Below are 13,308 nucleotides of genomic sequence, written 5' to 3'. Positions count from 1 at the left end.
AGCATCAGCGTGAAAGGCTAAGGGACTAATGAAAATGTTGATGCAAGGTTTTCATCTTGGCAGTACTTCTAATAAGGATGTATTGTTATGCCTCCGTTTTACCTAATAATACTTGTTGTTTAGTCCACCTCAGGAACTCAGGCAGAAAGAGAGAAAAATATTTTAGTCCTTATGAATAAAACAAGAAATCTCTTAGGTGAGAAACTGGAAAAAATTGAAATATATACAGGATGTCACACAGTCTGCACCCAGACTCCATGCTAGCACTAGGGAACCAGTTATCAGAGCGCATATTAGCAGAAGCATAAACTTTGCTTGGTCTGACAATGAGGGTTGCTAATTCAGCACTTTAAACACACAAAAATCAGAAGTTCAGGGAAAAGTCTTGAGCATTTTCACACCATACAGTGCTATCAATACATACAGTGCTATCAATAACACACTCCATCACTGCTTAGGACGTTGGCTTCCATCTGCAACAGATACCAAAAGGCAAGACATGCACCAATTTCATGAAACTCATGCTGTAATGCAAAACCTTAGTAGCAACTTCATACACAAATGACCTTGTGTCAGCATATTGACCGATTATCACACATCTAATGTATTCACAAAGTTATTCTGCCTTAACATTGCTGATGTTGCTGTTAATATTTTGTATTACAGCATGAAATTCATGAAGTTGGGATGTTTCTGTGTTCAATACCTGTGCATTTCCAAACTTGGAGGTGTAACTCCAAATCTCTACTATCAGTTTAGGTTTTGATATTAAGTTCCTGCTGGATTCAGTTTCACAGTATAGCAGAAATTGCCACGGTAACTCATTCTTTGGCATACACACATAGAAGTGGTAGAAGTAATACTAATAGTACTTACAGACTAGTTTTCATCTGAGGGTCTCAAAGTACTTTACAAAAGTTTCCCATAAGTGACTTGCCTTAACTCAGAGAAGTCAGTGGCAGCAATGTTATCCAGGCATCCTGACTCCCCATCTTCTGCTCTCACTCAAAGCATTTTTTTTTTAATTGAGGCAGTGAATTGTGGTTCAAACTTCCTAAGCAATCTTGGGGATTTGGACACATTTTTTAAAATTAATAGAAAATATGTATCTATATCTCCTAGGCTTCCTTGAAAATCTCAATCTGTGTGTCTAGTTTTTGGATAACACTAGGCAATGTAGTTGTCTAGGTAAGTGTCATAAACCCTGGCCTTATTCAAAGGATTTGAAGTTCCCTCTGGGACGGTATTTTGCAGTTGTCGTGTCTGTGTGTATACAGGGTTATGGTTCATTACCTGAGCAGTTAAGAAACCCAAACACATCCCCAAAATTACTTTTCTTTAAAAAAAAAAAAAAAATTAAAACACTTTCCAGGCCATTTTAAATCCCTCCTTCTCCTAAAGTTTGGCATACATCTTGAAAATCACAACAGTCCTGGCAGAATAGCATTCCCAGTGCACATCATCTTAAACTAAACAAAACAAAAAAACCCACAGGTTCTGGGATGATGTCAGGAACTTTAAAGCATTTATTACTAACTGCTTTAGGTCATAGGGCCTTTTTTACAGGCATTATAGAGAAACTTCTACCTTCAGTTTAAATACTGATGATCCAGAGGAAATGCATTGCTGTAATTCTTCACCAAGCAGCTGGTCAGATCAATCTCATCACACCAGAGTTTTCTGCTTTCTGGCACCACACCTATGCCATCTGAGATGGATTTAGTTCTTCACAACACATCCGGCATGACAACAGTCAGTTGAATGGGAAAATAATGAGAGATGCAGTTCAGTCACAGTATATCAGGCTCTATGTTCTCTGTGAAACTATTATTTGCATTTCTTAACCTTTACCACAGTTACTGAAGGAAAATATATTTCTGCAATTTCCCCTTTCAGCTACTTAATTCTCAAACAATCTCCCCAGATACTCCTGTCCCATTTACTCCTCACTCTAAGGGCTTTATCCTAACCTCCCTCCCTAATCCCTTTCCTTCATAAATGCCTGCTCATGATCTTCCCCTACAACATCTGTCAAACTCTCCAGCAATCTGCCCCACAAAAGTGATTCATTCTTCCTTATCTGCTGGTGGGGTATGGGCACAGTGAAATGGTCAAAGTTTCTCACTGATTTTCCCAGAGAAAGTGTCTATTCTCTGCCCCCTGCCCCTAGCTGTAGGATACCATTGCTTGTTAGAGAATTGAATGTGACAGCCTCCCTATCTTCCCAATATACCCATTTTCAGCCATGGAAATTAAGTAGCACTGGAAATCATTGTGTTGAGATACAATTAGACTTGATTCTTTGGAGTCCATCTCAGATGTGGAGATGTGTCAATGAGATTTAGGATCTTCACATCTTCTTTGCAGCTTTCATGAGCATGGAGATGCAAACTTTGACAACAATATTAATTCAAAATAAAAGATGCGTCCCAAGTCAAATACTTGCTCATTTCTTGTCCAAAAAGGATACAACGTGTAGTTCATCAGTGAAATGATGACTGGGAATATAGGATCTACAGAGAGAAAAATCCATACAGAGCGCACCAGATTCTCCTATCATGTACATTAGTGTGAATGGAGTTACACTGGTTCAAAACTGGTATATGTGATAGGAGAATCAGATTCAAATTCTCTAATTCAGCATTGTCTTTTAACTTTTTATTTTGGATGAATAAAACTTGCAATTGATTATTAGTGCTCAATAAAAACTGAATAAAATACTTAGTCTCATAGTGGTATTGAGGTGTATTTAAAGGGCAGCTGGAGCCTTCCCTTTAAAAAAATATTTTTATATTTAGTGATCCTCACTTCCAGTGACTGCATCATTACCATCCACAAGGAAATTTCATGGCTTGTACAAAAAACAGTGTGGTACCCGAAATCCTTTCCGTGCTCTCCACTCATTTCCTTGAGTTAATTATGATGAGGTTAGGTGTTCTTAACTCTCATTACAGAGGAGGTGTTTCTGCACAGGGAATTCCTGCTTGAGTGCATGTAAGATTTCCAAGTTTCATTTCTTGAGTGCGTCAAAAGGTTTACCTTTTTTTCTGTGTGAAATTAGCAGAAGGCATTAAAAGTTCCTTTTAGTTAGTAAAGAAGTGTGAATGTTTATGCCATTGTCAAATAGCCACAGTCTTTCATTCACTTTAGCAAACTCGTCATTAAGTGGGAATACCGAGTGACAAAAAGAACACCGAATCCCATACTGAATCTCACTCACTTTCCATTAGTTGGACAAACACTCTCTCTTTTTCCTTCCTGGGGATCCTCTACATTCTTGTTGAAGCCTCAGAATTTACATACATATCTTCTCCCACACCCCCTGTCTCCTTTCACATCTACAGCAAACTCTATGTTGTAGAACTACTCTTCTGGACTCCTTCCTTCAGACCCTATTGATGCCACTCTGTAATCAGTTGGAAGGTCTGTTTTTGAATGATATAAGAATTGAACTCCCTTCCTATCAGGAGCTGGATGCATTGCATCTGCAGCATTCACAGCCACTGTCAGCTTGAAGAATAAGAGTTTGGGTTCAGAAGCTAAACCCAAGAGCACTCCATTAGGCGTGCGCTGTCTTCTCTTCTAGACTCCTTTTCATCATTCTGCTTCTCCTTTGCATTTTTTACTTCATTCCTCCTCACACCTGCAATGCTTTTTCTTCCTTCCTGGAATCTTCAGCTATTTCCCACTGCCTGAATTTGTGAACACCACCACACATTGGGACTGGCGAGATTAATTTTCAGTATTGCTCCCCTCATTCCACTTTTTTCTTTATTTTGTTCTGTTTCTTCCACTTTGCCTTCCCCCATGCCTCATAGTTTTCTTTCTCCACTTGCTCTTTTCTCACAGGAAAATGTATTTCTTTACTTTTTATGTTAATATAGTGTCATTTGTATCTCTCTGCCATCAAGGAAATGTATGTGCACTTCATGCAGCCCAGATCTTGGCTGGCTTTTTTGCCCAACACCTGCATTCTGAACCTAAAGACCACATCCAATACAAACACAGGCACTTTTAACAACCATTAAAAAGAGACTTGGTTTGTTGTGTTAAGACCCCCAGCCAGTGCTATCTAATGCACAGTCAAAAGCTAAATGAACTGGTTGTCCTTCACATTTGCAGAAAATAATCTGTTTCTTATATACAACTATGGAAGAGACCTACTGTGGCTGTACATTACCTGAATCACTTCCAAATTAACAGATGCATGATTCCTATTGGTTTTGATATTAGCCCACAGCAAACAGAGTGACAGACAGATGTGGACGAGATGGTGCATGGAATGACCTCTAATTAATTTCTCATCTCTAATTTTCTTTTTCATAGGACCTCTTTGACACACATCCTTGATTTCTATGCAGTAGCCTGACCCCCTGGGCAATATGAGCTGGATGGGAATTTATTATGGACTTAGGCCGCATGGCAGTCGTGAGTATTGCTCTAATCCTAGGCTGACTAGTAAACTGCCTGGCAGTGTTTTAGGCCTATGATCCTGTGCAATCACTTGATGGCCTTGCTGGGTGATCCATCTAACCCAGTATCCTGTCTTCTGACAGTGGCTCATGCCAGACGCTTCAGAGGGAATGAACAGAACACGGCACTTATCAAGTGATACATTTTCTAGTCCCAGCTTCTGGCAATGAGAGATTTAGAGACAGGAAGAGCATCCCTGACCAATAGCCACTGATGATCCTATCCTTCCTTGAATTACCTAATTCTTTTTTGAACCCAGTTGTACTTTTAGCCTTCAAAACATCCCCCCAGCAATGAGCTCAACACGGGGCCTGTGCATTATGTGAAGAAGTATGTCCTTATGTTATTAATTCCATTGGGTGACCCCCCCAGTTCATGTGTTATGCGAAGGGGTAAATAACATGTCCCTATTAACTTTTTCCACGCTACTCATAACTGTAAAGATCTCTATCATATCCCCGCTTAGTCATTTCTTTTCTAAAATGAACAGTCCCAAGCTTTTAAGGTCTTCTACTATAAAAGGTTCCACACACCTAGTTGTTTTGGTTGCCCTTTGCTGCACCTTTTCTAATTCTAACATCCAATAGCCTAATAGTTCACTCCTACACTTTATTTCCTATCCTTTAATCAGTTACTGATTCATGAGAGGACCTTCCTTCTCTAAAGATGCAGATAGATGCCGCGTGAGATTTTTTCTGAAGATCACATTTGACACCTATCTGCATCATTAGGTGCCTAAATACCTTTTAAAAATCTGGCCGTTAGAGCCCAGGTCTTATAGGCCATAGGCACCAAGTCTGCCTCTACTTCATCTGCACTCTTTATTAGCCAGCTCCTCTCTTTCTTCTGTTCCAGATAACAGCACGAAAATTCCTACCTGCCTCAGTTTTTTTTCTACCTGTTGTGGCTGACTGCACTAGTCATTTGCATGCTCAATTGGGGAGCATAAAGACTTTGATATAAGCCATCCAAAATGCCTTCTAATCAGGGGACGATAAGGATAGCAGATAGGCACTAATTTAGCTGCCACTAGTATAAGATATTCCCCAGCTTTTTTGTAAACCAATCTTTCGTCTCCCAAAGAGGTGGTTTTCGTTCGCTGAGGTTATGAGGTGAATATGCCCAAGAACAGCATGGTTTAAGAGGTAAATATTTTGTGCGTTCTTTTTAAATTAGGAAACCATTTATAGTGCTCCTCCTGAACAATTTCAGACGATTCCTCATCTGTTTTCTTTTCTCACTATGTTTAAGATAATAATACAAATGCACATAGTGTTAACAGGATCCGCCATGCAGCAGGAACTCAAATTTGTTTAGAAAGGTCTTTCTTATGGTGCTGATGGTAAGAATGAACATGGTAAGAATAGTAAGAAAGAATTTTGGCCTGAGAAACTTGTAGAAGGGAGATGAGGAGCTGAGAAATAGTTCTTACGTCTGGTAAAGAATATGCATTTGAGATTATTCGTTCCTCCTTTATGCTAGTTCTTCTGGGAGATGGGGCAGAACTAGTAAGCTCCAAAGGAGATTCATCTCCAGCTTCCACTATGGTCTGAAACTCTTCATCAAACTACATATCCTCTCTGCTTGCTTGTAGTCTAGACTGAGCTGTATATGGGTGGTATTAAGGGCACTGCCAACACAGAGCAAGAAATACAGAAGGCCATTAGACCTTGAAGGTTAAGGACTATCTTTCACTACAGGCAGTTTGAGAGTGTTTCTGGGTAATCCTATTCCATCAATTGACTTTCTGTAGCTGCATGCTGATGTGAAAATAGTCTCATTTTTCTTGGTGAGTAATGATAGAATTGTTGAGAATCACTAAGAAAACTATTCCAGCACTAAAAGTTAATGGTGATAAAAACTCTTTACTTCCTGATATTCTGCTATCTGTTCCTCTAGATTAAGCAGCCAATATGTTTTAGCTCAAGGCTTTGGATTTTCTCAAAATTTGTGCTTGTGGGAGCATTTGCAAAATATCAGGAGAGGAGAAGGATTTTTAATAAAATTAAGGTAATATCCCTTTGTAATATCTTTTTGTCACAATTGGTCCAATGGTACAGAGAGCTACACTGGAAGATAATTAAACACAACTTCAGTAGGGATTGTTGAGGAGGGTGGGAAATGGGTTCTGCCACCAATAGCTAAAGCCATAGATTTTAGAGAAATCACACTAATGAGGGTGCTGGGCTGGGTTACAAAGGAGGGATACTCTTGGGGTGCTTGGCATGAAAACAACTCCCAGTTGTCACTTTCACTGGAAGCCTGTGAATTGTTGTTTTTGCCCATGGCTTTGTTTCCCATTGCTAGGGCCTCCTTGCATTTTAGGAGAAAACAGATTAAAAAATGTAGGCTCTTATACTATATGTCAATAGCCAAACTGGATATGGCTAGCCCTGAGTCCTAATAAGTTTTGTCTGTGGCATCACTAGTCTCTTTGAGGCCACGTATATGTAACTTCAGCTCATTTTGAACAATAGCCAGGCCATTTTGGTTATGTCAGTACGTGAGAATTATTGTGATACTTGTTACAAACAGAAAATATGGAATCTATAAAGCCTTTGCAGTCTTTTCTAAAAAAAGCCTAGTCAATGCACTAAGAAAAAAATAACTTGTGTCATCTTTCAAAGAATCCTCTGGAAGAAGAAATATTTCTCAGTAGAGGAAAGGCCTGTTGCAACAAAAACAAAAGGCATGTCATCTTTTGTAAAGCTTCAATATTAAGGTGCGGTAAAAGAAATAAGGTACTGTAAAAGAAACAATCACTGAAAAGTTCAGAGTCTATTCTTGAAGATCCTTCAGGATAGAAATTAAGGCCCTGATTCTGCAAAGTCTCCCACTCTTCCATAACTCTAAGTGCCTGTGTAAGGCTTTGCAGGATTGTGCCTAACTTTCTTGGGAAACATTTTTGAGGTACATGCAGATATAGAAGGAAGAGCAAGGTAATGTTGTCTATAAACGTGACACACTGGAACTTTACTTAATTTCAGGGGCTTCTGGGTCCTCAAATTTCTCAAGACCATGAACATAATGAATTCCATGTAGAACACTATACATGGGTCAAAGAAAAAATATTTGATGTTAAATTATTTACATTTTCATTTACTTTGCCCAACTAAGTCGAATCACAAAATGTAATTTAAGTTCTACCTAATTACATATGTTGTTGTGCTGCGTCCTAGCCACGCAGAGTTTATATACACATACATGCACACTCTCAAAATATGAGGAATTAGAATTAAGGGATATTTGTTTCACAATAAACATTACTGGCAACTTTCCAGGTTTAGTTGATCGTTGTACAAGATATATTTTATATGGTAAAAAAAGACTGTCTGCAATTATACTATGGGCAACTCTGGATTCATAACTCATGAATGGAAAAATAGCAAGTGATATTGTTTGGAAGACAGAAGTAGAAAAACAATGCATTTATGAAATATTGTTGCATTGCATAATATTCCAATTTCCAATATACACTACAGATTTTCATCTCATGTTTTGACCATAATTTTTGGGGATGTTACCTTAAATGCCACTTGGAATACCATGCAATGGTTCATCTATATTTTTATTATTCTAGTTTTATATTTAGAAAGCATTGCATCTGCACATTTCACGTGACTTAAGGTAAGGTAGTTTTGTTTAATAAATAGAAATAGTAAAATAAGTCAGAATTCTTAAAAAGTGAACTACAATAAATGATGGTATAAACACCCAATTAACCCAAAATACATCTTAAAGGGAAGAACAAAAGACCCACCATCCTTATAAATATCAATTTGTTCATGCAGCAATTATATGTATTGAACCACAATCTCATGATCTGCACCTTACTCAGATGAAATGCCCATTGGCTTCAGTGGAACTTCAGGCTGCAATCTGTGCTGGGTTTTGGCCAGCAGATCAGCCGAGTCATGGATGGATTCTGTCATCGGAGGATGTTTAATGGCACAGAGATATCTCCAGTGAAGAAGGCGTAAAGGTCATTTCTGTCCTCTCTCTGCAGCTGTGATTCATCCCTTCCATATAAATATGAATCCTGTGGTGTCTCATCTGGCCTGCCTGCATTGGAAAGCCTTGCATGAGTCCTATCAATCTCTTGGCCCAGCGCAAGGCCTACACGCTACTTAAATCCTACAAAAACCTAATTTTGAAGGTTCAAGTGCTTCTTAAGTGTTGAATGTGTTGAATACTCTTGCCACTTGACCTCTAACCAGGGATGAATATCTGCTGCTGAGGATAATATCCAAAAGTTATGCTCCATGCGTGGTTGTGAAAAGGAACTGGATAATGTGTATTAATACATGGTATATAGACTATAAAAGGTTATACAAAATTATGGGATTTTTACTCCTGATTGATGCACTAGTATTGTACAGATTATCACTGATTCTTTCTTTAAATAATTGTTCTGTAATATTAGCAATATTATTTCGATGTATAGTAACGTCAATAGTTCCTCTGCTAAAAAAGGAAAAATCAGATCTGTGAATAGTCTGCCTGAACAGCCGCATGTCTAAGTCAACTTCACTGCCAAATTGGCATGCATCAGAAAATGTATTAAATGAATAGACAATTCAGTAGTGTCCAACAAATAACTAAAATTGAAATTTTATTTTTTTCAATAATATTCATCAGACATTTTTCTGACAAGACTTTACTGAAAGATGAAGTGCAAATGGGAACCCTGTAAGAATGTTTATAAGAATTGTACATGACATTTCTTAAGCGCCACTAAGTACACATTGAATACTTTGTAAGTATATAGGCAGAGCAACATGCAAGTGTCATGTACCTAACATTACAATATGCATTTTGTTCACTTACAATTGTTAAGCAAATTAGTTTAGGTAACTGTATTTCCATAGTCAGTGCAATATGCTTAATTCCAGTCGATATTACTTACAGCATGGTTTTTATATTTATTTTTTACAGAAACTTATCCTTCCAAATGCCATGAATTGCAAGTCTAATAACATAATATACTGTAGTTCCTGTGAGATTACTGTTCTATAGTGTATCGATGGAAATAGTAGATATCTTTTCACAAATTTTCCTTATGTATTCTAGCAAACTTCCTGCACTACTGAAAGTGTTTTGTTGTTATAAAATATCTAAGCTAAACATAAAGGAATAGAGTTTGGAATTGGTGCCCTTAGAAAAGAATTTAAAATCAGCTCAAACATTTGGATTAAGGATTTGAGCCTAATCCTGTTGAAATCAGTAGAAATGCTGCATTAAGAATTTTGAGAGCAGTATGTATGAATCCAGTAGTCCATGAATCCAAATCTCAAACACTTTGTTCACTATTTAGCTATATTCAGCATATAAAGGCAGATGATTTTAAATCTGCCTTTTGTGTCTCTCTTTCTCTCTAAGGAAACAATATAGGTACATGGGAAAATCTAGTACACTTAAATGAGGACTTAATATGCTCACTTGTGTAGTAACTAACATTATCCAATATACTGCAGAAAGGAAGAGGAAAGGGGCCAATAGCCCAGCCCAAATATCTGAAATGTTTCTCCTCTTTGGAACCAACATCAACATTTATAAAACAGAATTTACCTTAAAAATGGGTTTTGTTGCGTTTCGTATGAAAACCCTCCTATAATTTGCATTACAAGAAGTAAAACAACAAGGGAAAAAGCTAATAATTTAAAAGGAAACAGCATCAGCATTTTTCAGTAGTGCGTATAAGGGCAGGATAAGCCTGTAGGTAGTTTATGCTGAGATGAGCGATCAGTGCTTATACAGCTAACACTGCTGGCTTTGACCCTGGAGGAAAAGTGCTTAAGTGCTGACCCCTGGCAGATTTAGCTTTTGCACCTGAAATCTTAAAAAATTTCTTTAACTTTTCCTTTGTAATAACATAAACCATTCATTGGAAAGGAGAGTCTTTCTTCCACCTCAGCAGTTGCTCCTTTTAACACAGCAGAACCTTAATTCACTTACTCATATAAAATGGGAGGGCAGATCCTTGGTAACACTCAGAAACGATTAATCTACTTTCACCAGCTACTTGAGAACTTTTCTTCATTGTGTTAGGGAAGCCCCAGGTGCTGTACAGTCATATCAGGTCCTACGCCACTCCTCTTCTTGCCCCCAGTGCAGAAGGCATTGTTCAGAAAAATGGGCATGACTGGGCACTGGTAATTCCTAACTAACAGTACAACCCCCTGGAGGGGGAGGGGGAGGGGCGGCAATGGCAGTATGTATAATTTAGAAGGGCCATGGATTGGAATGGCATAAAACCATGTTTGCACACACGTGCACACACACATGCATATATGTGCACACACCCAAACACACACCCCAACCTCCTTCTTAATTGCTCCAAATGCAGTATATTGGTATGATACTTGAATAGCTTTGTGGGTCTGAACTAACTTCCACTAAAGTAAGTCAGATGACTCCCTTTGATTTTAGTGGTAGTTAGATCAGGGGTTTTTAGAACTATCATGTAGGAAATCCTGGTCTTGAAAATAGTTTCAGAAATAATCTGTTGTTGGTACATTTTTCTGATTTCTTTTGCAACACACTTTACTGCAATCCCATGGATTCAATATTTGTATTCTAAATATGCACTGGAGATATTGTGTTTAAATAAATGTCAAGTTAGAATATCTTGATAGTATATAATGCAAAAACTTACATATGGTTTTAGAATTGACATTACAATCCTGCATTCTTTGTTAGTGAAAGTAATTGTGTTACAATTGAATTGTACAGTATTATTCTCCATATTTGATAGATATTGGTATGGTATAATAGTGTGGTTTTAAACTGTCTGGGATGCATCTTCAAGCCAATGTAAATCAGCCTACACTGAAGGCAATAGAGCAACACTGAGATATAGCAGCTGAGGATGTGGTCCTATATCCACAATATTATCCAGTGGGACTACCTACATCAGAAGATAGTAAAGATTGGAGTTGAGGGATAGAGGAAATTACATAAAGATCCAGGAATACAGCCACGTTATTTTCAGTATCAACATAAAAACTTACAATTATCCCTTTCAGAGGCTAAATCTAAGACAGTAATATTTTTAAAAATGCATATAGACACTTCATAGCCAGTATTTAAAGTGAGAGGTAGTTTAACCCTATGTTTTCAATTCTTACATTTCATCTAACAGCAGTTGTTAAATATACCTATAATCATAATATTATGTGCAAACAGAGCAATATAGGAAATGGCACTCACTAAAGTTTCACAATATTACATTTAACAATATTCTGTTTCTTCTTCTGCTATTTCATCTTCTCTCACTACTTTCAGTGCATTACTTTTTGGAATGGTATGACGGAAAAAGGCGAGAAGATCAGTGATATAAAATTTTATGTTTAGAAAAAGTTAATTTTATCACTAAACACATCCTCTGTACTTTGACAGAAGCAGTTTGTACTCACAATGTAAGATTACTTGATAAAATTGTGAAAGAAATAGTGAAAATTCCAGGTGAGGTGGTTCAACAAAATAGAGGTCGGGATAATGCAGTTCTTCATTTCTTTCTCTCTCTCTGCTGTTCAAGCTAAAAATACCAGGGCATATGGAAATACATTTCAATATTGTAGCATGCTAGATTCCCTCAAGAAGGAAAAACAGAACAACCTTGTGCTATTGAGTCAAAAAGAGATTACTGAACAGTGTTGCCAAACTTGCAGTATGCTGTTAGTGAAGCCATTAGCAGGGTTGAAATCTTACTTTGCCATAAGAGTGTTTCAATGGAGTCAAATGGGACCTAAATAGTAATAGAAGGGAGATAGAACTAGTGGGGGAAGGAGATAGAGCTACATTATTATAAATTAAATATCATTGCAAATAGAGGAATTAAGCATATTGCATTAAGCATGACTATTGCGTGTGTGTACTTTTTAAAGTTAATTATTTTCACTGGTATAGTTTTTCCTCCTCTCTTTTAAAATAATCAAAATGCATATTATAATTACATGGGTTTCCACTATCCATACACAGGAAGTACAAGATACTTACATGTAAGTACACTGTAGTTACCTATATTTTTGCATAGTTTTTAGTGTGTACTTTGTGCCACTTAATAAAAAGCATTACTCGGTTGTTTATATTAGCAGTTGATTCAACTGAAGTTGAAGTAGCTGAATTTTTTGTTGTTGGTTTTTTTTGTTTTTGGTATGTTCATCACAGATTGCCACTTCTTAAGAGTGAGGAGATTGGACACTTGTAGTAATCTAGGCAGGTGGTGGGAAAAGCTGTGGTATGAACATGAAGTTTTACATCACCTCCTTTATGAAGAAATGGAATGTCAGATTCATGGTGTTAATTTAATAAACTTACCTTTAGTTTGAACAGATTAGTAAAGGTAAGAGTTCCATTTTCCTTTTGGTAACACTTTACAATAAGTGGCACTAAATTACACTATAACTGCTATGTTACATGGAAGTACATGTAACTACACTGTAACTGTCAAAACAGCTACTGTACATGTGCGTACATGGTAACTTCAGTGCTGTTTACAATCAATTGAATTACATAATTACAGATGATCCTGTCCTTTCTTTTCATTGAGATTGTTATATATATATTATGCTATAATGAAAATACACATTAACTTCCATGTATTATTTAGAAAAGTTGGTTTTATTCATGTATTCTTTATAGAGGAAGTCTCAGTGCAAGAAATGTGAAGACATTTTTAAGTGTTCTAGCTTAAATTCTTAGCTTCAACTTAAATATCAGTTTCCTTAAACTGCTTCTTGGATCCTCTGATGATACTAAACAGAAAGGAAAGATGCACCCATTTGCTTAAGATGCCACATTCCTGTTTAAGTAATTGATTATATTTTCAAAGCA

The sequence above is a fragment of the Emydura macquarii genome, unplaced genomic scaffold (assembly GCF_026122565.2).
Source record: "Emydura macquarii macquarii isolate MOO-44397 ecotype Brisbane River unplaced genomic scaffold, CSIRO-AGI_Emac_v2 contig_75, whole genome shotgun sequence".
Classification (NCBI taxonomy): Eukaryota; Metazoa; Chordata; order Testudines; family Chelidae; genus Emydura; species Emydura macquarii.
Note: the sequence above shows the minus strand (reverse complement) of the source record.